The 27,331-nt window shown below is 40.0% G+C and overlaps 1 protein-coding gene and 1 long non-coding RNA gene across 5 annotated transcripts in view; both read left to right on the forward strand.

Moving 5' to 3' along the window:
* The window catches only part of LOC131682649 (protein outspread), a 641,520-nt gene that overhangs the window by 75,657 nt on the left and 538,532 nt on the right, over positions 1-27,331 (forward strand). Inside the window, exon 2 of one of the 4 annotated variants that reach the window (XM_058964302.1) lies at positions 12,309-12,494. The exons of the other annotated variants lie outside the window; for them this stretch is intronic. The gene's annotated coding sequence lies outside the window, so the exon portion shown is untranslated. The remainder of the gene's footprint in view (positions 1-12,308; positions 12,495-27,331) is intronic. 4 annotated transcript variants of the gene reach the window in all.
* The window catches only part of LOC131682662 (uncharacterized), a 77,517-nt gene that overhangs the window by 8,489 nt on the left and 41,697 nt on the right, over positions 1-27,331 (forward strand). Inside the window, exon 2 of the long non-coding RNA XR_009304121.1 lies at positions 3,179-3,217. This is a non-coding gene — a long non-coding RNA (uncharacterized LOC131682662). The remainder of the gene's footprint in view (positions 1-3,178; positions 3,218-27,331) is intronic.

Raw genomic sequence — 27,331 nt, forward strand, 5'->3', positions numbered from 1 at the left:
AAATTTAGCTCGGATCGCTTATATGGTTCCGGAAATATACACTGAACCGTCCGGTCACATATGAAATCCCCATATAAGCCGGAACTCAAAATTTCAGAAATCGAATTCGTATTTTTGATGCCAAACATCTTTAAAATTCGTGAAACGTCGAGATTTTATGTTATCTCGAACAATTTTTTTTTATAAAAATCGACTTTTTGGGACTTTGCCGATTTCGCTCCTTTTTGCCTTTCTCGTATAGAAAGGTTATGCAATCACTCTGAAAAACGTCGACCTAATCACGGCCCGGAGGGCCGAGTGTCATATCCCATTCGACTCAGTTCGTCGAGATTGGAAAAAGTCTTTATGTGTGTGTGTATATGTATGTGTGTGTATGTGTGTGTGTGTATGTATGTGCGTATGTGTCAAATAATGTCACTCATTTTTCTCAGAGATGGCTGGACCGATTTGCCCAAACTTAGTCTCAAATGAAAGATGCAACCTTCCCATCGGTTGCTATTGAATTTTGGATCGATCGGAAGTCTGGTTCCGGAATTACGGGTTTCAGAGTGCGGCCACACAGAAATTTCTCATATAAACTATAGGAAAAATTAAAAATAGATTTTTTATTTTTGATGCTAAATGTGTTCAAGGTGCATGAAACGTCGAGATTTGATGCAAACTCGAAAAAAAATTTGACGACGATTCACTTTTTTGGATTTTGGCACATTTTTGCCTTTCTCATATAGAAAGGTTATGCAATCACTCTGAAAAACGTCAACCTAATCCCGGCCAATTTTTTTTTCGACTCGCATAAAGTTTCTGGATTTTAACAGGGGCGTAGTTGATGGTTTACGGAGAGGGGTTACACCCCCCCCCTCTACTGTTCACTCCCCTCCTTTAAAAATCTCCTTAAATCACCCCTCGGACCACCACCCCATCCAGCCCTCATACCCCTCCCTTTCAACCCCATCATCTTTAAACCACCACTATATCACAAAGCATACCAATTTAAGCTGGGGAGTCGTTCGTTCATGGGACTTTCGCCCTCTTCACATACCCACCCCCGCATGACAAAATGAGTTAGCTAGCAGATAACATTGATCTAATGCTGATTAGGCTAATGGAGTATGATATTTTTTTGTTTCAAGTGTTTCACCGTCGACACGTAGCTCATCAAGTTCGTGGCTGGCATGCCATTGTGTATAAGTGCAAAGTGTACTAAGAATGTAATGGACATTTCCACGATTATGTTGAACATAAAAAGCCTCCGTGCCATAGTTTAGAGAAATGAGAAAGGCACAATTGCACCGCTAGGTGGATTGAAACAGGTTTTTCATTTCAATATTACCGTGGCTGGTTTTTCTTTTGCAAAATTTTAGAACTCGAATAATGATTTCTTTTCTTGTATATAGCTGCCAATTCATGTATAATAAAATTGTAATGTATGCATTTGAAAGCTTTTAGTAAGTATAAGCAACTAAAAAATTCATGTGTTCATGATTGAGAAAGGCACAATTGCGCCGGTAGTTGGATTAAAACAGGTTTTTTAACCGACTTTTACTCTCGAACATCACGGTATACGGATGCTCCTGCGTACAAATTATTTATTTTTTACCGGTTTTTGCACTGTAGGTTCCATCCTTACTGAGTTTTACGGGTGAGAACTTTTTAAGTGATTCTTATGCTGAAGGATCTCTGTCCGGATTTACGCTTCAAGTTTACTTCCGATTTTTATATTTGAGCCTTTAAACTCTTCTCTTGCTTTTTGTCTGCATCTATTACGTCCCATTTTACTCCCGTCTGAGTGAACCGTTATGCTGCTGATTTCATGAGCCATTTAGCTCCTGTTTCTGTGAGTCATTCGGCCCGGCAGTGAACTAACTGTGCTCCGATGGGGAGTTTTCCAACGGAAGTATTTCTCTCGATACCCGCCAACTAGCCCCGGCGTTCCCTATTCAGTTTAATCGATGTTTTATAGGTACAGAACCTCCCAACTCTAGTTGGGTGCCTATTTTGCATGAATTCTGTAAACTAATAAATACAGTGATACAATACAAATATCACAGATCACGGCTAGGTGTATTAGACCGGTTCTATTTACTGTAAACTGCTAAGATAGAATAACAATCTATGGCACAAGCATTCAACTCAGTATCAAAAGAAAAGTAAACCTACCTCAACTACTGAAATATCCTGTATCTGATCTGGACCCACTCGTGCACTTCAATCTGATGCACCCCCGGGGAAGTCTGGTGTTTTCCGCCGCTAGCTTGACCACCGCAGTCGGTGTAAAAATTGACACATGGCTAAACGGACGTTTAGCCGTAACGGGACTCGCCTAGAGCTACACATCGCAACCGGTCCGTCCTCGTGCTGTTCAGCTTCGGCAACTTGAAATGCAGGAAGGAAGGCCCACTGGAACCGATTTGCTGCGATCGTTGTTTGGCGCAAGCCGCGTGGTTTGCGCTTGATTGGAAATTCAAATTTCTTTCTAATTTATGATTTTACCACTCCACGAGTTTATTACGAACACGTTCACGTTCTTTTCCGCGGACCGGAGGATGGCGATTGGCAGGTTCGTTTCGTTTGGCGTGTTATCCGAGCTGGGCAAGAAAAGCGTGATAATTTCGGCTGACACTGCACTCGACCAAAGGCTGGATAATCGTAGGACAGAACAACACAAAACAAAAACTATTTCGAAACCAATCGTGTGTGAGTGATAAAGATAGCGAAACCACCTTGATGTTCAATCGGGCGGGTCGTGTTTCCTGAAACCTACACGTCACATGCAAATTAAAGCAGTTATTTCATATTTTAGCTTTCCTTCTGCTTCAGGCTATCGACAGGTTTTCTGGTTTCTCCTAATAAGGCGAACCCGACTGTGTGGCGGAAGGGGTGGTTGTTCAGATCATGGCGGAAAATAGACTCACTGTGAATAGTTGGAAGATGAGATTGCCTTTCCATCTAATTGAATTTGTTCAGTGCTTTTAAACTTTAGTCACAAGAATCTATCATGGTGGAAAATCATACCCAAAAGCTGGAAAGCGATAAGCTAACATTCAAATGCACTCTGATTTCTTTTTTAGCAGTTGATTTATGTTGGATAATACAATACAAATGATTACAATAAAGCGTTTGACTGATACCTATCGAAATTTATAACATCTAATTGATTTCCCTTTATTCTTTCTTCCAGGTATGTTGATCAGAGTAGTTGTTCAATTTCTTATTCTATGTAAGTATGTAGCACACTTAAACTTTATCTATAACTATATATCACATATTTCTCATATAGTATCTCTTTCATACACATTAAAACCACTTTCAGTGAACAAACAGTTTAATTTCCACGAGCCGCCCGACACAGGGTGTAGAAATTGAGAGTTAATGAAGCTGTTACATCATTCGTCTGGTAGTTTCCCATTCCGAATGGTTGTCGTATTTCTATTGCTTGCAATCGGCTGTTTCACATTCATTTCAATCTCCAATTTCCCAGCATTTATTTTCATCTTCACGCTTCTTACGGTTATAATGAAGCGCGAACCTGAACTTTGCTCGCCATTGGAGCAAAGTGTTGAAATTCCAACAGAAAATCTGAAAAACAAATAGCCTTCAGCCGTACTGAATGGATACTTCATTTTTCGTTCTTTTAATTAAAAGTTGCACGTTTCCACTGGTTGCCTTCAATGGCTTTTAAAAATTTAATTCGACACTTCATCCTATCATCTATTGTGGCAAACATAAAATCAGTTGGACGCTTTATGCGAATTGTAAATCATATGGTTGTGAAGTTCGATAGAGCAGTAGTTTTTTGAAGGTCTATCAAGGTTCCACATGAGAGTTGAATGCACTGAATGGGGTCTTTGAGTACACTTTATGACTTATTTTCGGGGGACGAATATTTTCGAGATTTGTTGTCACCAAGGTCAACGAACTTCAAAAAAAGACTATGTTCGAAAGGAAAATGAGCCATTTCACAAATCAACATGGACGAATACCTCCAAAAGCATCTATACCTCTTGAGCTCTTGCATCCTGTCACTATGTCCGGGCAAATTAAGATCATCTAATATTTTCTTTTGTTTTTGAGATACATCAACCCTAAAATCGCACTAGAACCAGGGCCTAAAATACTCATATCCATTCAATGAATAATGAGACTCAAAAGATTCACCTTCGTCTTTCACTGCCTCTTGGTGTTTACAATCAGCAATTTGTGGTTCTCATTTTAAGTTTCATAAATTGATATTATAGCAATGTGCATCTAGAATGCAGCAAACACAAGAAATATGCACACCTACAGTGCTTTAGTCTTCTAATATCATTACTAGCTCGTAAATTAACGAATTCGAACAACGACAAGTAAATATCGCTACTAGGGTCTTTTCGTTTCCTCAGCACTATGTTCAATATCTAAAGTACTAATGCCGTTCTCAATCTCAAAGCGAAAACGAGTGTAAAGAGGAAATAATAAAATTAAATTCACACGCATGCTTTGTCGTTCGAGCTAAAGTATTCCATCCACCTGTTCATTTTCCTTCAACAGAGCTTGGCAACAGAGTTATAAACTTCAGCTCTTATAGTTAGGCTACATTCAAGGCTTTTAACGCGGACAAATCACTGTCCAAACTAGCGATTGCGTGCCGAACCCAAATCGAAAAACTAAGTATTGTCTACACTATATTGTCTGGGTGCTCGGACATCCAAGTATTACGGCAAATGAATGCAGCATACTGACCAGGGCTTTAACCAGCCACTGCAAATTCAATTATCTCATGGCAACTATTCAGCGCGCTTCGTGTGATTTTAATGAATCCGACTACAGAACCTCATATAATCATATGCCCAGCAGTAGCGCAATTGCGATTTCGAGTTTTCGGCTGTCCTTACACAGACGACACCGTGTTTGGACGACTGAAACTCAGATACTAAAGTCCTTTATCCAATGCGGTAAAGAGCTTTAGGCTTTCTCGTAGGCGATTTTAACTACACTGCATACTTGTGAGTTTAACTTACATGCCGTTTGTCTTTGTGCTGTTATTTTTCCCACCCCTCTAATTATACTGCCTCCTTCCTCCTTCTTCTTTCCTTCCGATCAGGGAAATGAGAAGATACGGCAAGGCACAAATCCTCGACTACATACAGGGAACGTATAATTTGAACCAATATATTCTTATTCATGATCCCTGATATTTCAGACCCGTATCTAGTCCCTCCCGAGAATGACATTTTGGTAGCAAACAGATATAGTTGCGATACAGGTTATGGGCATTTTCCCAATATATCGATATATCGATATCGAGTGTTATGGACAGACAGGAGAGTGAGAGGTGTGACGAGGATTGGGATAATGCAAAGAACAAAAATGGCCTCCAGCTAACTTCGAATGAGTCTTTGTGGGAACTTCTGAAAGCACTTTCACTTAACGCAGTTCCAATCAGGTCACGACTGCTTCAAAAAGTATATGAATTGGCTCGGTCACGCGTCTTTATTCTACCGTTCGGCGTGTGAGTGCGTGTCTTCGACAGCGCAAAACTGGAGGAAGCGCAGAAGAGTTAATAATGTAGTAGAAAAAATGTATAAAAACGAAAGGACGTGGAATACCGCAAGTAGAGTTGTCACACAGATACAATGAGGGCTACAGAGGAAATGGAGAAGAGATCAACGAATTAGTGACCAAAGCTGACATTTCGGTCACCGCGTTGAGTAGACTAGATCCATTGCCGGAGACTTGCTCGAGTAGAAGATGTTGATGCACGGGTGGTGGGTCGTCGGACGCTAGTGAACCGGGATCAACGCTTCATCTAGATTTGCCGGATTGACCTCGGCATCTAGAGCGCCGCACAGTGAAAGAAATCCGACCAAAAAGGCAATTAATTAGAAGCCGCTGAAAAAGTATGACAATATATACACCAAAAGTTGCGGAATTTTTTAGAAAATAAAACTGCAACTAATTTTTTTCACCGCACGCAACTGTGGCCTGATTTTTAACAGCCCCCTCCCCCTCCCCCATCGTAGCATTTCGTCACAATCCTCTGATAGTTACGTAGCTTGACGATAACTCTTTCCCCCTTGTCACCGCAATTTTTTTTTAAATGATAAACGATGTTAATTATTCCCCTTTAAAAAAGCTACGTAGCATGACATGACCCCCTACCCCCCTGTCGTCACACATCGTCACAAAATACAAAACTCCACCCTCCCCCATATAATGCTACGTCATTTATGGATGGTCCCTTATCGGTTTTCATCAAATCAGAGGCCCAATCCAGAATCTGCTGAAAAGTACAAAAAATTATACCTTTAAAATTGTGAAAAACTCCAGCGAATTTGTTGACCGCACGCACTTGTGACCGGAGATATGAAGCTTTAGAAATCCGGAGCATTATCGATTTTCATCAAATCTGAGGCCTAGTTAAGAAGCCGCTGAAAAAGTACAAAGAATTATACACTTAAAGTTGCGGAAAACTCCAGTGCTCAAGACGCAATCAAATTTATTTGCCGCACGCACTTGTGACTGGAGATATGGGGCTTTGAATATCCAGAACATTACCGGTTTTCATCAAATCAGAAGCCTAATTCAGAAGCCGCAGTAAAAGTACATAAAATTATACCCTTACAGTTGCCGAAAACTCCAGCGCTCAAGACGCAATCAAATTTGTTCACCGCACGTCCTTGTGACCGGAGATATGGGGCTTTGAAGATCCGGAACATTACCGGTTTTCATCAAATCTGAGGCCTAATTCGGAAGCCGCTGGAAAGATACAAATAATTATACCCTTAAAGTTGCGAAAAACTCCAGCGATCATGATGCAATCAAATTTGTTGGGGCTTTGAAGTTCCGGAACATTACCGGTTTTCATCAAATCAGAGGCCTAATTCAGAAGGCGCATAATACAAAATTATACCCCTGAAGCTGTCGAAAACTCCAGCGCTCAAGATGTAATCAAATTTGTTCACCGCACGTCCTTGTGATCGGAGATATGGGGCTTTGAAGATTCGGAACTTTACCGGTTTTCATCAAATCTGAGGCCTAGTTAAGAAGCCGCTGAAAAACTACAAAAAATTATACCCTTAAAGTTGCGGAAAACTCCAGCGATCAAGATGCAATCAAATTTGTTCACCGCACGTGCTTGTGACCGAAGATATGGAACTGTGAAAATCCGGAACATTACCGGTTTTCATCAAATCAGGCTTCAAATCAGAAGCGGCAGCAAAAAATTAAAAATCTGTGGATAGAAAGTTGCAAAAAAATCCAGCAATCAAAACGTAATTAAATTTGTTCACCGCACGCAGCTGTGGTCGAAGTTATAGGGGTTTTAATATCCTGAACATTGCCAGTTTTTCATCAAATCAGGCGCCCAATCAGTTGCTGCAAAATACTACAAACTATACATCGAAAGTTGCATGTAATTTTCATTTTTTTAAAAGTGTGTAGGCACAAGATGAACCGGCTATATGGATCACGAAAAATTAGTTTACAATGACAAAACAATTGCTTTATTGATCTAATTGTGATAGGTATCTCCTGTAGCAAACAATCAGGATATGTTGGTTGCTGCACTTTCTTGGAGCGATACATTTATAGTTCGAAAATCAAAAAAAAAAGCAACACGAGATTCCGAGTTCGAGAAGGTCATTCGTCATTTCGCAACTTTAAGGGTATAATTTTTTATACTTTTACTGCGGCTTCTGAATTAGGCCTCTGATTTGATGAAAACCGGTAATGTTCCGGATCTTCAAAGCCCCATATCTCCGGTCACAAGTGCGTGCGGCGAACAAATTTGATTACATCTTGATTGCTGGAGTTTTCCGCAATTTTGAGGGTATAATTCTTTGAGGTTTTTCAGTGGCTTCTGAATTAGGCCTCTGATGAAAACCGGTAATGTTCCGGATCTTCAAAATCCCATATCTCCGAACAGAAGTGCGTGCGGTGAACAAATTTAATTGTCTTTTATTACCTAGGAATTCCGCAACTTTTGGTGTATATATTGTTAAATTATTATATTGTTACCTCACACAAAATATCTAACGCTCTCATTGATGACGACCACTTTCCTTTCACACGAGTATGTACTATTTTGAACGGAACGGCGCCATCTTGAACAGATGCTTTTGCGTTCTTTATGTCCTATTCACTTCGTTTTGGCGTTTTCGCACGAAATTACGCACAATTTATTATATTTATATTGTAGTAAAGGTCTATAGTGCCCCCCAACGGCTAACCTATCGTGCTCCAAGCGTATGTGTCATGTCGATGTCCGTATTTTTCAAAAACAAAAATATAGAAAACCAACTCAAAACTCGTGTTCAGCATTAATTATTATGTAAGAAAAAACTCACTTCACATTTGTTTCCATTGATTAAATGTACTGTACTGAACACAAAGGATAACGCGTTTTCGCAGAACAACACACGAGAACATAAATGACGCCGAAACTAATACAGCTGATCCACAGTAACAGCCGAAATGACAACCGTCAACGCTGTTCTCTACCGTGTATCTACCAATTCATGAAACATGAGCGACCTCTGCAAAAACATAGCAAATTGTATCCCCATACCTATTTGACCCCATTCTACCCTATTTGTAATTTCAATGGAATACTGACAATATAAGTATCAAAATTCTTTAAATTGTCAGAGAACGGCATCTTATACATCAAATGTTATGTAATGAGCAGTAAGGCACTTCTGGTAGAATTTAAAAAAAGGATTTTATTGAAATGCATAAATCGTATCCTAATATAGGACTATGAAATTCTAGAAATAGAACTACGAAAACTCAATTTTGGATCGTTGGTGGTGGTGTGGTTTTCTTTTTCGCTCCGTAGTTTCTTTCTAATAGCTAAAACGGTAGGGAATGTTTTTTGTGGTAAAGCACGAAAGTCAATCCCACTCTGTGCCAAAATTCTGAATGCAAAATTTTTGAAGCTTTTTTAACTCCATAATAAAAAAAAACAATTGCACAACTGAAAGAATCGAGTCAAGTGGTATACAAGACTCGACTTTGTGGGCCTTGTTTAGGAAGATTAGGTTTTCAAAGTGATTGCATAGAACGATTACGAAAAAGGCAAACATGGATAAAGAATACTTTTGGTTTTTTGTACATAAACCTATTTTTATTGCTCTTTCTTTGAGCAAGCAACCGTCTCGTGATTATCTATAACCACTCAAAGCAGGTTCGATGCTAGGGAACCCAGATTTGAGTTCGCTCTTTTATAACTTTATATGATCCAAAGTTTTTTTAAATTCAAGGCAGCGTAGCTAAAACAGATAATCTATAAATGGAAACAATCGGCTCGCACCCAAACTACATATAAAGATGAGGCCAAATGAGCTGCCGACACCGACATATCACCTAACAGCAATCCGGTGCAGCTCAAACTATAACAGGTGTCAATCATTGCATGAAAACCTATTTTTTATGGCCGCGCCAAATAACGATTCCGACTGGCATGGAAAACCTGTCAGCAAGCGAACTACATAATTTGTCATGTATGTAGGTACACATGTTGTTGCTTCATTGCTGGATGCTGTTGAAGATATTCCGTACACGGTGCTGCGAAGATTGCAACTTTGTATGCTGTATCGACACTTTGCTGCCCGATTACTACTCGCCATATTGAGGCTGCGCATGATGTAGCAGAAAAAAGGCGAACACCTCCAATGTAACTTGAAGTAAAAGAATGTTACTTAATGCATTTTTCATTGCCCCCATCATTAACCTAAAATCATTGCCACGAACAAGCGCATTTATAAGTACCGAACCTATTCACTGTGCGGCCGGGGTAAAGTCACGTGCAGTGCTAAAAAATTCCAGCTAACCTACACAACCTTCTACCCCAGGCATGCATTGTAGAAAACGGAAGGTTCTCTGGTGCCTGCGCCTACCTGTTGTCTACTCCCACTTGGTAGCTAATTTTTCGACTGCACGCGAGAACCCCTGACGATACCGGCGGGTGCACCGTTCGATACCCAGTAGCCTATTGGACTAGATTACGAAACAAGTTCATTCGCTCTCATAGCGGATATGTCGCCTGAACGAGAAGGCCCTTGGAGCGCGGGCAGGGGAGGAAGTTAGGTATGGGTACACAAAAACACGCAACCGCCTTTGCATGTACAGTTACCCAGCGAGTTTGCCCAGTTGCCAATGACAACCACGACGTGGGAATGTTCTAGCAGTTCTATCAATAAATATTTTCTCGGATACAGTTCAATGCTGGTCGGCAGTGGGCGTGAAACAACTATGTTGACTGTAGATTATTAGGGCGTAAAGTTGGCGAGTTTCCGGATTGAAATCAAACTTCGGAGATGCAGATTTTGCCGAAAATTCCTGCGGTACTGTCAGTACATTTGGAGTAATCATTTTGATTGGAGGAATAGCTACATGTTATATTTTTGAAAGACAACCAATAGTGGTATCGACTATGATTGTCATATTTCAATATTCGGTTAAATAAAGCGAGGTCAGATGAATTAGACGGAAGCATATTTTTGTTTCTGAAAATTGAAACTGACATATCATCGCAAAACACTTTACCACGGAAACGATTAACAACACACCAAAGAAATTGACAAAAGAGCAAGTGCATATTCAACTACACACAGCCAAAGTGACCCCTCGTCTGTGTTCTGAACGTACCGCAAATGCACTGCGTAAGTCAACAATCCTCCGGTTTTTGCGTACTAGGAATGGGAAGAAGTTCTAGTAAAGGAAAAAGAGAGATGTGCACCGATTCCCATGCTCAAGTCGATCGAATACAAATTGAACATAGTATTGTTATTTTGCAATTCAAATACTTCCAGGAAAAAAACCACCGAAGAACACATATTTAGTTGATGTTTCGTAATTCCGAAGCAATTAGAAATCAGGCCAATCATTTCGAAATCCGTTTCGTGATAGAGATCAATTTAAAACTCTGAACCATCTAATCATCTTCCTTGAGCAAAGGGGAAGGAAACGAAATTTCAAAATTATATAACGCTGAAACCATCCATCGCGTTCCGGGTGTTCAGCGTTGGAAGTCACAAAGTGGGCATTAAAATTCTCCCAATTTATTTATAGGAAACGATTAAGAGCCTGATGCTGCGGGCGATGATAAAAGCAACTACCGGCGAGGCCACGATGTCGCCAATGAACGATGTCGCAAATTAGGGTGGAGATAATTAAAGTCTGCGGTCGGAATAGATTAACTGTAGAAGATTTTTAACCAAACCAGAACGCCAGTATTCGGTAGCGTGTGAAGGTGGAATGATAGCGCAGCGAAATTTGAAACGGGAATTCCAGTAGAACCTGCCCCCTCCCATGGCACTATTTCATTTGTGATTCCGGCCTACAATCGATGGAATGTATTTTAATTGGTATTAATCTCTTTGTTTCGGTTCTAATGAACAGTATAATTAGAAGAGTGTCAATTTCTTCAATAACGACGCCGACCACGACCAATGCTGTTCTACCGGGGAAGGAAAGGAATGTTAGTTCGATACTCGCTGTTGAAAGAGACCGAGACTAAACAGAAAAGGATATTTTGTAATTTTAAGGGTATTTTGATGCACATATTTGGAGCGTGAATATAAATCTAAAATTAAGTTCCACCACAAATACACACGACTTGTCGTACTTTCTTCAACTAATTTTTTATAATTTTACCCGTGGATTGAAATTTATAGTTTCTTAAAACCAATGCACTTCAATGTATTTTTATTCGAATATTGCTGTAAAATGAATGACATGTAATATTACACAAATGAAAGTGTAAAATTGTATGCCTTTTGATGCTCCAATTGAGTGCATTGAATTTAACGAAATTTTCAATCAAATTTCTGATTCAATCTTTAAATGTTTACATTCGTATTGATTTACATGTCGCTTAATTTTCATTATTTTTTGGTGTGTCCCTGTGCATCTCCACGAGCATGACGGGAAAGGAATTGTGTTAGTAGGAGAGGGAAAGGATCAGGAAATATCTTGGTAGACAATACGATCTGAGTAATTTGCACAAGAGTCGACCGCGATCGATTTCCTAAAGTTTGTATCGAGCGACTTGAGCTCCGGACAGCCGGTCATCGGAAGTGTTGCTTCTTATTTATACTTCAACAATAATTTTCAGATTTTTTTAGTTCGGTTTTTTGGTATTAGTTTTTAGTTTTCATTTGTGCGAAAGGCCCTTCTAACAAAAGGACAAAAACAATATAATCCAAGGTCGTAATTCTACAACAGAAAACTATCTAATTTATTCATGAAGAATTGAGCGACCTAAAATAAGTAAAATTAAAACACACTAGAGGCTCACGTGCGCGTCGTTTGTTTTCCTTCTCTGTCAGGATACGATCACAGATCCTACCGGATCGTCATTATTGCCGCTCCCGCTCGAAACGAAACTGAGCTAACCTCCAACTCCAACCACTGTCAAAATGTATGAAGTAACAACGGTTGATACCAAAACCAGACTCAGGCCTCAAGCACAAACGACATAAGGCAAGTCGTATCCTGGTTGGTATCACGGGCAGGTAAGGGATAGGAGTTCTGTATCAAGGATGAATGGCGACATAGTGTGGCCTTTTGTTGTACAATAATACAGCTTGGTTAACCTGCAAGTACCTCTCAACCCATTTTAAGTTTACACACCTGTTTTAAATTAATAATAGAACTGTTTTGCCATTGTCAAAACAATATCAAATCTGAACCATAAGCTAAGATCTCTCTAAGATCCAATGGACCAGAGGCAACCAACAAATATGTCAATAAAGCGTTAGTTTGTCGTTCTAATACGGTTCGTTCGACGGTTCACCGCTCATTATTTATTCATAAACTCAATTTCCAGTCTTCGTACGCGGATCATAACACTCAATCATTTATCTGTCCGCCCCTCACTCATATCAATATTAAAGCTTCTAACTCTCACTATTTATCACGCCAACACCAACCTCTCGACTATTTATCACACTAACCCAATGTGTATGTGCCTCTAAACTCCTCCACTTCCCCAACCGTAAAAAATTTCCATATCTACTGTATCGCAAAAGAAGTGTTTTATTTAAACGCCGAAACCCTTCCCCCTCCCCCTTAAAACGTTGCTGTTTATAAACAACAATGGTTAAACAATGAGTGCTATCATCCCCCGCATTCGTATAAGTATCGTATCTTCCGGGGCCCTTGAAGTAAACATAAACATCCGAACGTGAATCTGGAAAAAAACTCTGATCCTCCGATTCGAATACTTAGGGACACCTTTTATCTCGAAACTACCGATAAAACATAATTATAACCGAACCGAAACAAAACTTATGGCAACAGAAAAGCCCACTACGTCCTTTGATTATGCTTTTCTTCCTCATATCATTCTGTTGTATCGGCATCATCGAAGAAAAATAACAACCGCAGTCATGCATAGAAAAATATGTTTGAAATTACCATAACGAACGAACAAGATGCACCAGGATTTCCAAACTTCGAGAAAAATCGTTGATTAAGCTAGGGTTACCAACCGTCCTTATTTGAAAGGACATGTCCTTATTTTCGAGGTTTTTGGAAAGCGTCCTTATTTTACTTCAAATGTCCTTAATTTTAGTCTCAAACCATGGCATATACAGGGTGGTTCAACATGAAGTTTTTTAACAGGGCATTTTCTAGTAGTTAACGGGTACTAACTGCAAACTGTCATGCTATTGTAGTTTAGTATTGTTTGCCATTTTATAATGGAAAGACTTACACTGGCTCACCGTCTTCCATTTATTCAACTATATTTCGAAAATCAGCGATCTGTGGAAATGTGTTTAGTGAACTCCAATCATAATAAGGTCGACATCTTCGGCCAACTGTTTCAACTATTCGCCATACAACCAAAAAATAAGCGTTGTAGTTCTTGTTATTGGATGATAAGCGTACAAATCGACCACATCCAGCACGCAGTGAAGAAAACATAGCGACGCACAGAGGAGTAATTGGGGTCGAATCCTGGCCAAAATTATTTGCTGCTGCAATTGTTGTTATTATGCCTTAATATGAACTAAAAATAGACAATAACTAGTTTTTGGAACAATTTGGCATCTACCCACTTACCAGTGCAGAGGCCAATTTTCTATATCCTTTCAAATACTAGTCATTTCTAGGTGATCTTTGTGAATACATTTATTTTTCCAGTTGCATAAATATTTGATCAGTGGGAAAGGGAGAAGAAAAGGGACGCCTGTGCATATTTTCATAGAGATACATGTTGGCAAACATAGTATTTGGCCCTACAGCATTTCGGCGTACCTCAAATTAGTATAAATATCAATATTTTCAAATCGCTTGGGATTGGTGGATCGGACAAGATCGGAAGAGTTCGAATATTTTTTGTATAGCTGAAATCTTGTATTGTAATACTGCTTCAGCAACTTTGCCGGATCTAGCCGTATAATGTAACTTTTTTATAATTCAAATTTGGAATAAAATGTTCAAACAAGGTATTTTTTAAAGTTGGTGCAATACACAGCAAGTTTACTTTTTTTAGTTAGTTTTAAGCTGAAGTTAAACAAACGGTTGTGTTGAACTACGTTTGTAATAATATTATCTTATTTAATACAGTCATCATCACTAGAAAGCGATTTTGCTGAATATATAACGAAAACGATTAAAATATCCCTTAAAATATCACCATTGGGCATACATGCAAAAATTCTTTAACAATTTTTGATATACTCCTTATTTTGCCACGTTATACAGTAGGTTCTTAGCTATGTAAAAAAAATATAACGAAACAAAAAAATCGAAAAAAAAATATTTTGGTTTTTGGCCAAGAATTTGTTCTAGTTACTCCTCTGTGCGACGGTGACATCCTCAAGCATTGGAAACCAACATTACTCGAGTAATTAGCCAGATACCACTTGAAATACTCGAATCCGTCATCAAAAATTGGACCAATTCAGATAAACTTTTTTCCAAGAGAATCAATTTCAATTTCTTCCAGTGATTTTTTTTGTACTCTGCGACTCATGGCGACCAAAATTTGTTTTACTCAGAAGTAACCATAATTTGTTGGATAGCTCAATATAAGGTTTGGCCAAAGTGGTATCTTCGTTTGGTATTCGCACTACATCATTCTAATTTTTCTCGATTGAGATTCAACATCCCAGTTCAACCGCTGGAAAATTGGTCAGAATTCCGACTGTTTTTTCAGCATTCTGGCTCAAGTGACATAACTGGCATAACATTTGTCAGGGATGTCCTTAATTGCCTCTCAGCCCATTTGGTAACCCTAATTAAGCTTTAAAATAAACGCTGAAAATCTGGAGCAGTTTGTGTGAATAGAAAAAAAAAGTTATCCAAAAAATATAGGGTCAACGTATAAATGTGGGACCCCACTTTTTCACTTAATCTGCCATAACAAACGAACGAAACACACCAAGGCTTCGAAATTTCGAGAAACATCGTTGTTTAAGTTTCAAAACATACGCTGAAAATTTGCTGCAGTTTGTTCGAACGAGAAAAAAAAGTTATACTGAAAAAAACAGGGTGAACGTAGAGGACACACTGTATCTCGTATATAGAGTCATTTTTGTACGGTAATTTGATATTGCGAGTTTGTCTTTCGGAGAATTATAAGATTGGAGATGTAAAATAATTCTTATTATTAACTAACAAAAATATTCTTAATAATTATGGCTTAGGTCCGGACCTGGTGGGGAGAAAAGGGGATGAACTAGATCCAGAGATCCGGATTCGGGTACTAGTCCAGATCCGAGTACTGGTCTGGATCAGGGTACTGGTCCGGATCAGGGTACTGGTTCGGATCCAGGAACTTATCCGGGAGAAACTAATTTTGGAACTGGTCCGGCTCCGGGATTTGGTCCAAATCGGGCCTTGTACTAGATCCGGGGACTGGGCCAGATCCGGAAACTGTCTAAAATTTTTATTTCACTATTTAACCTACCCAGTAAAAATATCCGTAATCCCGGCTGGTTTCTGCCAATATTGGGGCAGATTCCAGCCTGAATTCGGGCAGAAACCCGCAGAATTCCGGTTGGTTTGACTCAATACATACGAAGAGAGCCGAGGTTGGCACATACTGCAAAAGTGTTTGGTTGTGTGATGCACATACATGAATAGCTACAGAAATTCGTCATTCCAGTTTCCACCGTTTACTACCTTTGCATTAATATGAGTTTAATACCGTAATTACGAGGTCAGCTTCCGAAAAGACAATATAACCTTACCCAAAAGTAAGTCGGATTTTGGGTGTAGTTACTGGAAATCTGCTGCTATCACACATGTTCACAAGAATTGTTAGTTGGAGAACTATGGCGCGATATCGATCCTCAGCTGCCTCCAGAAAGTATTTGAACGTTTGTTATGCGACATTGTTTATCAGACCATGCATCATACCATCGTTGAGGAACGACATGGCTTCGTCAGGAAACGATCTACAACCGCAAACCTTATGGCTTATGTATCCATAAACTGATTAACTCTGGCGGAAAATTTTATGCACCATTTTGCAACGAGGCACGATCGTTCACCATGGTCAAGCAAACAGTCCGCATGGTGTAGGGATGTTTTAGTCAGAGTAGATCAGCTTATGTATCCACCATCATCGACAAACTTGACAATCGACAACAAGTTGATTCCATTAATGTAGACTTGCCAAAGGCCTTCGACCATACTCCGCATCGCATTGCTGTCGAGAATTGAATTTCCGGCTGGGTTAACAGATTGGATTGCTTCGTATCTCGCAGGATGCAGAGCTTTTGTTCAATTGGGCAACACATTTTGATATGCGATCTGGTGTGCCACAGGGCAGTCATCTTGGACAATTGCTCTTCACTTTGTTTATTAATGATCTTGGAACGGTTTGGAAATGTCCGAAATCTATGTTTGCTGATAATTTGTAATTTTACCGACTAATACAATCTTTGGAAGATTGTAAACTGTAAGCTGGATATTGACGCCATGTTAACTTGGAGCACTATCATCGGAATGCAGGTTCATACAAAAAATGCACCGTGATTACATTCACTCGGGTCCTATCGCCGAAGATGTTGAACTATAAAATGTCGTCAGACAACGTACACCGCAACTTCGTTATCAATGACTTGGGAGTTTATTTGGACAGCAAGTTAACTACTGCCGCCAAAGCTTTCCGTAAGTTAGGATTTTTGAGGCGTAACACTCAGTTGTTCAAGGACGTGTGCAGTCTAAGAGTGCATTATTTGTTCGCTTGTAAGCAGCAGCTTGGAGTATGTCGTTCCTGTTTGGGCTTGTCATTACATTGAGAAAGTGCAGAATTTCTGCATCAGGTTTGCTCTTCGTTTTTTACCTTGGACCGACCCAGTTCATTTACAAGGTGCGCAAATAATCCACCTGCCTACGTTTGCTGACCAGAGGATCAAACATCAGCGAATGCTTATTTTCGACATACTGGACGGGAAAATCGAAAGCAGCCAACTATTTGGACAGCTTAATATTAGTACGCCTTGAATACTAACACACCAAGTGGGCTTCTTCCGTTTACCGTTGTTCCGTACAAATTTCGGACGAAACAACCCTGTTGTCGTATGTTGAATCAAATTTAATGTTTTTTTGGTCTTAATGTGTCAAGATGTATTGGATTAGTTGACAAGTTAGTATGTGCGATTAATAGTCGAAGATCAATATATAAATACATTGTAAAGCAACATGCTTAAAAAACAAGCAAGATTTATTCATTAAGTTGGGTTTAACATTTTGCGTTCAGCATAACAAACATATTCACCAGGCCCATAGTGAGCAGTTGGCCCCCACCAAGGGCACCAACCCTATTTTGCTTTATGCAGCTCTGCATCCAATTAGGGACGATCCATAAATGACGTAGCATTTTTTGAGTGATTTTTCACACCCCCTCCCCCATCGTAGCATTTCGTCACAAACTTCTATATTCTCCCCTGGTAATTTCGTAGCTTGACGGTAATCCTCACCCCCCTCGTTTTCCCCGTAAAAATTGAATGAAAATGTTAGTTAGATGAAACGGGTAAGTTTGTAGTGATATCAGGTCAACCCCTGTTCCCCTTTAAAAAAGCTACGTAGCATGACATGATCCCCTACCCCCCTGTCGTCTCACATCATCACAAAATACAAAGCTCCCCCCTCCAGCATATGATGCTACGTCATTTATGGATGATCCCTTACAAAATTTCATTCGACAATTTGTTTTGATTTCACTTACGCGAACCTGCTATATAACTCTTCGATGTGGCGTTCTGAAATGAGCGTGTAGCTAAAAAGGACGATAAACAATATCAGAAAAATTGCTCATCAAACTCTATTACACCTGTTTTTCGTACTAGATGAAACATACTATTTTCCCTTTTACCGTTTTTTGTCTAGTAGTGGCCATAATATTACGCATTAAGGTAGAAAAGTTAATTCAAAATATTCATATGTTTGGAAGAGGAACACGGCGGCCTTTTTTACTGTTAAAATTACCTTTGGAGCAGGATGCAGTGATTCCTACAATAACAGGTACTAATGTCTTAAACCGTACCTTAATACCATGTGGCATTATCAACTAGATCAAGGCTCACCGCTATTACTACCTAAATTAAAAGTAATAGTCACAGTTGTCAGTCCTACTTACCAAATCTCGTCTAAACCATTAGTTGTAGCTGTTTAAAAACGTTTTTTATAAACAACGTGAGCTTGAAGAGGTTAAACTGCCGTAATACGCATAATTGACCATTGATGTATGTGATTCCCTATACACATGGGACAATTATGCGTATAACGGCAGTAAACTGCTTATTCAATTAAGTATTAAAATAATAATCCATTTTCCCGTCAGCAACGTTCTGTTCGTCAGCGTTCACTAATTAATAGCCGGGTGAATTTCACATGACCCAAGTAACATTTGAAATTTTATGGTACCCTACAAGTGCAATCTAAGATATATGAATAGTTATAAAACTACCATAAACCCTCAGATCTTACTAGGGGAATCATTCTAAGAACCAGAGTTTCTCAGGTCGAATCCCGGACCATTAACAACAAAGAAAAACTTGGCAATGAAATTACAAAAAAAATAGTGACCAGTGCGAAACGGGTTATCAAGTTAAAGACTAATAATCTAAACCAGCGACAGATCACAAGTTTGAACACCGACAATCATAATTAATGCTTCACCTCACAGGCAAGTCCTTGAGTATGCTAGTTATAAGTTCATTGTTTTCAAGCTTCCCAACGAAAACCAGTTCATTCTAATCACCGTGTTTCGGAGGTAGGCTAAGGTGCTGAGCGAACGAAGGAAATCAACAAAGCAGGTCTTTTGATTGAGTATTAATTATAGAATCTGTGCTTGGGTTTTGTACCATTTTTCATTTCTTCCGCTCGTTTTGGACTCAGAAAAAAATTTGGTCACGCACCGAGCATCTTCTTTTTCCAGCATCAATTTATTTCCAATTATTGCTTTATAAGATTACACGTCGTCCTATTCAGGGTTCGGTTCTCGTCGAATCAGCTTCATCCGGACGGCAGCCGGTTCAGAAACGCCCTTGACGAAAGAATCTTATCGATTCTTACCTCACATTTCGGCTAATCGATCTAACAACCGGCATTCCAGGCTTCGTTCCTTTATATCTGATTCTAAGCGGAGAACGCTGACTGGCCCTTGATGAACTGGTTCTACCGGTATGTATGGCGGATGCTTACAAGGAGTGGCTGTAATTTATCAGCGACGAGCTCGACAACATTGGAAGAAAGGAATGAAAATTAGGAATTAGGAGACTGTAGAAAAATAATCGTGGGATGCTGAAGACTCACAATTAGGCGACTGATGATGTTTCGAGAAGAAGAAAGGGGATGGTCTTCTTCGGTTGCACCGAAAGGTTGATCGAAGTAGTAGTAGCATCAGATCGATATCGATCGAATAGCAACGCCAGGTGTCATTTTGTAGTCCGAAATGAGCCCGTTTGGAAACGGAATTTTTAAACAGTTCAGCAAAAGGCATGAAACATGTGTATTGAGCCACTCCACACTCCGTTTCAACTGTCATTTGAGTAAAAGTGTCTCGCAGAGCAGAGTGTTGAATATTAATGATTTATTGTAGAACAATGTCACTCAATTCGCACTCAACAGGATAGCCCACGCAAGTTTCCGGTGCGACAAAAACAGTCAGGTCGCTCATGAAGCCATGCGAATGCTGGTGCGCTAAAATATAGTAATGACGGGCATAGGCTACATTTACGGTTGACCTTTTCCTTGTGCCTGTTTATGCATACATTTATGGATCATTTAAAGTGGGCCAATCAGGCTGGTCTGCACCGTTGCGCCGTGAGCGGTTCCTATAAAAATGACCAAGGAATGTAATTAATTTGACCAGCCTGTCCGAAATACGGCAGGAAGTCACTTCATGGATCACACATAATAGCAGACAACGTGGCATAAATCATATAGCAATAGGTTGGGTTTCCAGACGGTCACCGTTTGGTCACAGCACCAATTCATATATATCGATCTGTCCCTAGTATTAGTCCGAACAAGAAAACCATAACACTTATCCCAACTTTCACAGGTTCAATCCTGCCGCGGTTATTAATTTTCAGTTTTGCTCTATGCGGAATTTTCCTTCCCAGTTGAACGAGGTGAAAAACTATTAATTATTTATTGAATCCATCGACTTGGTCGCTTCTATTGGCAAGACTTGATGGGAGCTTCGATGAGCCGTGCTAGTTTACACTACCGGTTATCATCAACACCATTATAGTTATTATTATCAGACCGGCTGCTGGCTGGACACGACCATCCATGGTGAAAGCGACCCAGCGATTATGTGATATATTATTTCGCTCCCCTCGATTTTCGAACGATGTCGGCTGGTCCTGTGTGGCGTTTTAGATATTTTGGTACACCTATAAGGTGCTTCTATGACACTAACCTGTGCCGAACCAATTAATCTGAGATCCCATTTCACCAATTATTATTGATTAAGGTTTATCTTCAACTTTCGGTTCTCTACTATGGAATTATTTATATTGGATGCTGTGATCTACTTAGTTACCAAAATGAGAAAAGAGTGTGATCGTGACTGCATCGCAAACTATATTCAAATGAAAAATTTAGAATTAGCTATGCAGTGTGTCCCATATTTATACGTTCACCCTAATTTTTTGGAAAACTTTTCTATAAAAACAAACTGCACCAGATTTTCAGCGTTTGTTTTAAAGCTTGTTTATGTTTTATTGCAGTTCAAGTGAAAAAAGTTGTTCCTGCAAAACACGTTAAGGAACACGTAGAATGTACAAAAGGCATCGAATCGCGATTGATGGCATAATACGCTGAAGGTTTCACGCGCGGAAGCTCTTTACTCAGCTGTAGATGAAACTGCATTATCTCGTCATGGATGACGAGACTTTTGTGAAAATAGTATTGCGGCAGCTGCCTTAGCTTTTTTTCTTTGCTGCTCGTTGTAAGTTTGACGTCCGTGAGGAAGATAAAAAGCAGATGTCTAAGTTTGCCAAAAATACATGATTTGGCAAGCAATTTGCTCGTGTGCACCCCGTTAGTGACTACCGGAACAATCAATTGGCGAGTGTGCTTGCAAGCATGCCTCCAAAAGTGTATACTTTAACTTCTGAATCTCACGAGGGCTATACGCTTTTCTGCTCTAATCTATCAGCAGGCTTACGCTGTCAAATTTCCGTTTGATTGTAAACAGCATTAGCCGGGATGGGTTTCGCAGTAAATGTAAGCTTAGAATGTGATCAATAATATGTAAGCTAATGTAGATAAAATTCCAAGAATTTAATAACATTTGTTTTAAATAAATGTTCTATTACGAAACGGTGTTATACAATCAGAAATGACGTCCCGGTCAGTTGCGAGACGCAACAATGTATATATGTTTTTAGAGAGCAGAAAACATGTTAAAAACACGATGAGCAGGAAAAACTTGTACAAAAACCAAGGAACGGGTTTGAGCAGCCACCTGACCCGCTAATACAACTACTTTTGCACGAAACCTGATTCCTCCCTGGCACTATCTTACGACATTACTTTGGGAAAGGATTATTTTTTGTAGACAGCAAAACTCCAATCCAACTACTTAGTAGTTAGTTCTTTCAGTAGAGTTACAGCACCTATCGTCGACATACTACCAGTATTCGACAACGTGGAAATTTCTGTTTGGCAGTAGGAAAGCTAGCTGTAGGCCGAGAATTAGTGCTCTTCCTCTACGAGGACAATAGGGCATAGCAATTTTTTTTTAATTCTCAAAGCTCAGATGTCAAGTTTCACATCATTTGGACAATTTTAGACCCCCGCCCACCTCGATTGAAATTTTTGAAATTGGTACTATAGGAAAATATGGAGGAAAAATATATTAAATGCTATAACTTTTGAAGTGGCACTCAGAAAATTACAATTTATACGTCATTTTAAAGAAAATAATCTTAGTAATTGAATGGAGATATTTTTGTTTCTAGAAAATTAAGGGGAAGTGGGATACTGGGTAATTTTGGCCCCAAAATCCCCTATTTTTAATAATTTTTTCTGCTCCGTGATGCAAATCATACATATTTTGCAGTTTTCTAATGTGAAAAAATCTCAGAAATCTAACCGAACCCTTTTGACGTTTGTCCGAATACGAGAAGTTGGGGTTATAAAGCCTTTCGTCATTCATATAAAATTTTATCATTTTCTCGTGCATATCTCTATTATTCTACAAATACTAAGATTATTTCTTTTTTAAAGAGGTATAAATTGCCATTTTCTGATTGCTACTTCAAAAGTTATAGCATTTAATATATTTTTCCTTCATATTTTCCCATAGTACCAATTTTAAAAATTTTCAAGCGAAGTGGGCGGGGGTCCAGAATTGTCCAAATGATGTGAAATTTGGCATCTGAGCTTACTTTGACATTTGTCACAATATGAGAGGGGGGGCCTTCGAGAATTAAAAAAAAATTGCAATGCCCTAGAGGCGGCAGATTGTCAAATGTTCTGAGCCCTTCGGCTTCCTTTGTGCTATTAGCACCACTTCCTCGTTGAGCTCCCGAACTACTTGCTCTAGTCCCAGAGGATTCTACTCCGACGGAGAATTCCCCGGTGGGAGAGGTTCTTCCAAAACCGAGCAAACCAGCCAGGTGTCGAGATCAGTTCGGCGATGCCGGTGGAGCAGGGACTCCGGTTCGCTAGTGCCCCGACGACCCGCGGCTGGTGGTGTCTCATCGCGATCTACGCAGTCTAGTCCCCGGCGGTAAATCTAGCTTACACTGACGGAGAGTTCCCCGGCGAAATAAGTTCTCCCGATACCGATTTTTTTTTTGGTTTTTGCTATGTTTCTATCGGGCCAACCGATAGGGTGCCGTGGTCGGTCCGGCATTTACAGATGGAGCGTGGCGTCTAGTTTGCTGGCGTCCCGACGAGCCATACTCGGTGCTCTGTCGCAGTCTACGCAGTCCTTGGCGGGGGATCTAGGCTACTCCTGCAGAGAGTTTCCTGGCGATGATTGTTCTCCCGAAACCGTTGTTCTCTATTCATCACGCCATTTTCGCTGTAAGACGGTCATGATCTGCATCACCACTCTGTTGAACACGTTCCACGTGTTAACGTCGCTTGACATACTATATGCTACATTATCCGGGTTGATGTCCGGTCCTCCCGTTTTAAGTAGCTCCCTGCACGTCGCTTCGAACCTCGGACATTTGAAGACCACATGCTTCGGTATCTCCTCAACGTTCTCACGCTCCGAGCCCGAACCGATGAAAATACTTCCTGAAGCAACCGTGGCCTTATAGCAGCAGGTGGAAGGTCACCTCTCCGTGCCTTCTATTGACTCACGTCGACAGGTTTGAGATGAGCCGGTAGGTCCACTTTCCTTTCTTCGTATTGTCCCATTCCTGCTGCCACGTCACCATCTACTAATAGATGCTCATCATCATTTTTCTCAAGTTTCTGGCGCTTCTTTGATTGTAGCACTCGATATTCTCCGCCAGGGTGATAGAGAAGGAAATCATCCAGGCGATAACGCACTCTGCCTCCGACGATATTGTTCTGTACGTGCTTGAGACTCGTACGGCCATCAACTGCAACGCCCTCTTCAGCTTTTCGCGATTCCACTTCGTTTTCAAAGCCGCACCCCAGACAGGAACCCCATATCGCAGTGTTGATGACGAAACCAGACGTCTCGTGCTGCTTCTCGGCCCGCCGACGTTTGACATAATCTTTGCTATTGCGTTCGTTACCTTCGCCGACTTTTCGCAGACGTAGTCGACGTGGTTGTTGAAGCTCAATCGGTCGTCGCTTATCTCTCTAATTAGCTTCAGTGAGCGGTTCGGTGCAATAACGTGCCCTCCGACGGTGATCTGCATCCACTGAACCGCTAACCGCTAGGTGCTAACCAACAACATCTCCGTATTATGGTGAGCTATCTGCAGCTTGATGCAGTTCTCGATCGCGTCTATTAACTCCGTCACCGACCCTTTCACTAGATTCTCACCTATCACCGTTAGTGACATGTCGTCCGCAAAACCCACGATTTCTTGGATAGCCGCAGTGTCAAGACCCCATCGTAAATCCCGTTCCAAAGAGTTGGACGGAGAATGGAGCCCTGAGGAACGCTCACACTCTCATTGACTTCTGCCCTTCGTTCGTCTCGTACATCAGCACTCTACTCTGGAAGTGGCTCCTCAGGATCTGGCATGGTCATTCTGTGCAGCGCTGTGGCGATGGCTTCCTAGCTGTCGCTGTTAAACGGATTCTTCACATCTATCGTAACTACAGTGCCGTATCGATCTCCTGTTCACTTCTGTTTAGATGCCTTCTCTGCACTTCCGAGCATTGTCCGAATTACCTTCAATGTCGATACTCTTTTGCGGAATCCGAACTGCATCTTGGACAGCCCGCGCTCACCTTCTGTATATTTCGTCGCCTGTCAAGGATATTTCTTTCCAGGAATTTACCAAGTGCGTCCGTTTTATGAACTAGTTTTGTCACGACACCAGAAGCCAACTCCCCGCTTCACTGCGATGTACGCAATGTAGTCCTCGACAGTAGACTTAGCCTCCACAACGGTTCGACCGGTAGGTGCCGAGGTCCGTCGCCAATGTTCACTACAAGGAAATGAGCTCAGAAGATAACTTTTGCCCCCCCCCCTACTACGCCATTGACTACTTCATAAGGACTAACATGGCATTTGAGTTCTCTAAAAAGATTAATTACTTTAGTAGAAATGTCCATACAAAGATTGACAAAAATTACATCATTTTACGCAAATTCATGAATTACGGAATATTTTCTATGCTGAAAGTATTTTTCACTCCGAATTTTTAAAATTACCTGATGGGATCGAAACAAGTAAAAAATACTTTAAAAAAATTCAAGAACCAAATGCAACATGTTATTGATAATTGTTTAATCTCGTACTTGGTCAACTCACCATGTTCCCCTACCTGACGTCCAACTCTCTAAAATGGCCTCTGATCCGTTCACGAATTCATCATTTGAGTAAAACCACTTGTCAGCAAGTAATATATTATACAGATTATAGTTACACGGAACCATATCCGGAGAACAAGCGACGTAAGAGAGGATTTTGATACCTAATTTAGTCGGAACATGATGCATATGCTTTTGAACTCCAGACAACATATGCCACGCTTGCACACTACCATGGTCTACCGGAACATGGTTCGTCATTTGTCTTCTTACGATCAAATTCGGATCCACACGACATCGTACTACTGGATGTTTACAAGCTCAAATGGCAAAGCCAATACGGGACCAGCTGTACCTAATCCACCTGCAGAAAAACTCCATTGCATTTACCTATCTAATGAACATGAAAGCCAATAACTTAGGTTTTTACCCGGTTTATTGCGCGATTTTCATTTACGCGGATTTTTGAATTTACGTGGTTTTTGAAAATTTACATGATTTTCATTTACGCGGATTTTCGAATTTACTATTTATTGACTAACATGGTTTCCATTAACGCGGATTCTTAAATTTACGCGGTCTTCATTTACGCGGATTTTAAAATTTACGTGGTTTTATTTACGCGGATTATGAAATTTACATGGTTTTCATTTACGCGGATTTTGAAATCTACGCGCCCTGTAAAACCCGCGTAAAAACTGAGTGTATCTTTATAATCAAGAGAATACTATTAGCCTGTTCACGGCGCCGTAACATTGCGACCAGACTACCGTAAAATGACACCTTTGATCATCGGGGTAAGTTTGATCAAATGAGAATTTTTCAGTAATATGCGTTAATATGGTTCCCTCTAATCATCGAAACAAAAACAAACCATATTCTAAACACGTTCAGCATCTATCAGTAATGATTATTTCGTCTTCTCATGTACTATTTATGAGCATAAATTCAAATTGAAATTGATACAACCAGAGGTGGGAAAATACCGGTTGAGTACCGGTACGGTAAACCAAATTTCTACACATGTTTGTGTTTCCTTTACATTGTGTGCGGTCTTACCGCTGGTTGTGTTTCAACGAGACAAGAAAACCAAACCGAGTTTCGTTTACACAGCACCGCGGTTTGGTTTTGATTTTCTTTTACCGGTGCACGAGTATGGGACGGAAACACCAGAATAAAGAAACCAAACTTTGGTTGTGTTGCGGTTGTGTATTGGGGTTGATGTTTATCGGCTAAGCTAGTACTGCTAGTATTTTTATTACGAATTCTAGACAAATTTCTTTTGGGTATAATATAAGGTATCTTTTCGGTAATTGAAAAAATGTCTTCAGACATCTTTCTGTTCAAATAAATTATGTTCGTTGTCATAAATGACGTTCCTTAACTCAATATTGCGACATTTTCATAATGATTTATCATCAGGAAGTTTGCAATATGAGTATGTTTGGTATGGGAAACTGCCCAAAAATCGAAAGTAAAAGGAAATATTTAATAGCCTCCGCTATTTTTATATCTAAGATAGCAGATCAAAAGTTAAGATGACGGTATATTCAAAATATTCTGTCATCTAGAATCATGCGACATGGAAATTTTTAATATAAGAAATATGTTAACAGATTGCAAATTGATGCCTGCCGTCATTTAAAATATAATATGGCGAGCTATATTCAATACTACTAGCATTCAATAACGTTTTTGCCATTAAAAAATCATGAAACAAGGGTATTTTTGATATCAATAAGTTGTCTAGAGATTCAAAATTGTTATTCGTCGCCAATTTGCATCCCAATATGGTGTTATTTTCACGACGATTTAGCATTTAAAAGCATATTTAAATAGGAATATAATTCCAAGGAAACGAAACTTGAATTGCGTCGTAAATAAGAAATTCAAAATGGCGGAATTATATTAAAAATTATGGCCTATTCATGATGATTTAACAACTGGCATGGTTGCAGTATGG

The sequence above is a fragment of the Topomyia yanbarensis genome, chromosome 2 (assembly GCF_030247195.1).
Source record: "Topomyia yanbarensis strain Yona2022 chromosome 2, ASM3024719v1, whole genome shotgun sequence".
Taxonomy (NCBI): Eukaryota; Metazoa; Arthropoda; class Insecta; order Diptera; family Culicidae; genus Topomyia; species Topomyia yanbarensis.